General features: G+C 41.5%; 1 protein-coding gene across 2 annotated transcripts in view; it reads right to left on the reverse strand.

The window, feature by feature from the left end:
• Positions 1–2,841, reverse strand: part of LOC106874998 (DNA-directed RNA polymerases I, II, and III subunit RPABC1) — a 23,071-nt gene that overhangs the window by 733 nt on the left and 19,497 nt on the right. The gene's annotated exons all lie outside the window — the stretch shown is intronic.

Below are 2,841 nucleotides of genomic sequence, written 5' to 3' on the forward strand. Positions count from 1 at the left end.
CCACCAAGGGAGGCTCCCCACTCCCTCCTCCTCCACAGTTGCTCGACCTGCTAGAAATAGCAACTAACCTATTGTGATAAATCACTGAAGTTTGATAATTAGGTAACAGCTCTGCCATTCAAAACAGACAGGATGGTCATGACTGGAATATCCCACTGAAATGACTTTCACTACTGTCACCCCCAACACCCCTCACTCCCCTCCCTGGGATATCAACTTGGGGGGGGGGGGTGTTGGGGGAGCAGTTATGACCAACACCCATAAAAGTTAACACTGCAACAACAACCAGCTACACATACACACAAATATACAACAGCACACCACTGCAACATTGCATGCACATACACACACACAGCTGCAGAAGGGGAGGAGGGAGTGGTGTAAAAAATATTTTATGATTTGTCCAATAAAATGATCTTAAGAGGTGGGGAGAGAAGAGAGAAGACAACATGAGAGAGAGAGATAGAGATAGAGAGAGAGGGGGGAGAGATGGAGGTTAGGCCAAGACTTTACAAAGAATTCAGAACATTCCAGGCTAAAATTGGGCACCAAAGTGATGCAGCAGACCTGGTGAAGAAATCTGAAGTGTGTGTATGGAGGCATGTGTGTGTGTGTGTGTGTGTGCGTACATTTATACACACGCACATATATATTCTAGTCAATATTATATTAGTGGAGTGAGTATGTGTATGTATACAGCTTAGATTAAGCATGTTTATGTCTGTTTGGAAGTAGATCTAAGCTGAAAACACTAAAATCTATAAATAGATCAATGTGTTTTGGGGTGTGTGTGTGCGTGTGTATAGATATATTCATTTATTACACATCCACATACACAGAACAGTGTGTTTTTTGTATGCTTATGTGTATATGTACATCCACAGACACACACACAAATCAATGTGTTTTGGTATGTGTGTGTGTGTGTGTGTGTGTGTGTTGCATCACAAGGTCTCAATTTCCAGGCTGATGTGTCCTTAAGTAAAACCCTTCATTTCTTATTTGCTCCAACTAACTCATCCATAAACGTGTCGCCCCATGATGGACTGATTTTCCATTCAACAGGAATGTCGTCCTGCTTCTCCTGGTCTACAACAGCATCTGATAAGACTGGTGGCTACACACACACACACACACTTCATAGACCAATTAGCAGAGTGGTTAGTGTATTGGACAGATTACTTTACAGCAAATGATTCCATCTCTGAATGTTGTGGATTCAAATCCTACTGAAGTCAGTTATACCTCCAAACTTGGGTGGTGCAACTGTGAGGCCACCAAGCAGGATGTCATGGGATATTGCAATGTCCCAGCAAAGTGGTGGAGTTAATTCATTGCTATTGCAGTCCCTACCTCAGAGCACTTACAAGTGAACAGCAGAAGGAGGAGGAGTTCCAGAGGGGTGATACTGTGGGGAGGAAAGATTGGATGTAGTGGTTAATAGAGGCCCTGGATTAATGGACACAATGTGGAAAGGGAGTGGAGAAAAGGTGTGTTGAGTGGAATAAAGCAGAGGTTACAGTAGTAGTGGTAAAATCAGCAGAGGGAGGACATAGTCTCTTAGTTCACACACACACACACATGCAGGCAGCTTCACCATTCCTCACAGGTGAATATAACCTGATAGTTTGTACAATACTTTTATTGTTTCAGGTGCCTATGTTCATCATGAGCAGATGTAGACACTCTTCAACTAAGAGGACATCAAGGACATGATATCTGGAGGGAGAGACAGTTGTAGCCATCGTTGGTTGGTACAAAACAGAGGAGACAGTAGCAACATGAACTGTGTGCTTTGCTCAAGGATGGAACATATGGCTTGCACTAGGAATCAAACTCATGACTTTATGATAGTAAACCCAACCGCCTAAATTCTAAACCCTCTCTCTCACAAGCACAAACATGGACACTCAATGGTTGATGGTTAAGAACTCCCTTCATAATCACAAGAGTCTAGGTTTGATACTCCTGCCTGGTGTCTAAGACAAATGTGTTTGCCATAGGCTTGGGCCAACCCAAATCATCTGAGTAAAATTGGGGAGATGAAAACTGTGTGGAAGCCTTCTGAGTGGATTAATGCCAGTAATTCTCAAGGTCACACTTTGTGTCATGTCAATTGGTTTAAAGCTACATTTGGTGACCCTTCAACAAATGGTTCTCTAAACGAACAAATTGAATAGCAGTTTTTCCTAAGAAAATTGAACTCACATAACGAGCTGAAATTTGATAAACAATCAATGAACAGACTCCAAAAATGTTTAAGTTTCTGAGAAGTCATTTACTTAATGATTTGAAATTTGGTCAACAACAACAACACACTATACTGATGGCTGGGAGAACATCTACGGATGGTACACAAAAGGAACAAATTGTATAGCAAAAAGGGTTTCTGAAGAAAATTACATTCAGCCAACGAAATGCAATTCAAACAACTTCACAAAGTGGACTCAGCATTCATACAAGCAGCTGGGGGAGAGTACGAGGACAAACGAGAGTACAAGCAGCTGGGAGAGAGTACGAGGACATGAGAGTACAAGCAGCTGGGAGAGAGTACGAGGACAAACGGTTTGTTTAAAGTCCATGGACGCATTTCGTACAGTTCAATGTAGCTTGTGAATTTTCATATTTTATATCTTTTACTTATTTCAATCATTAGACTGCGGCCATGCTGGGGCACTGTCTTCAAGAGTTTTAGTCAAATGAATTGACCCCCAGCACTAATTTTTTGAAATCCTCGTTCTTATTCTATTGGTCTGTTTTGCCAAAAATGCTAAGCTACAAGGACAAACACACACACACACACACACACGTTTGTGTATATATATAGAATATATATATATA

This window comes from Octopus bimaculoides, chromosome 24 (assembly GCF_001194135.2).
Source record: "Octopus bimaculoides isolate UCB-OBI-ISO-001 chromosome 24, ASM119413v2, whole genome shotgun sequence".
NCBI classification, from domain to species: Eukaryota; Metazoa; Mollusca; class Cephalopoda; order Octopoda; family Octopodidae; genus Octopus; species Octopus bimaculoides.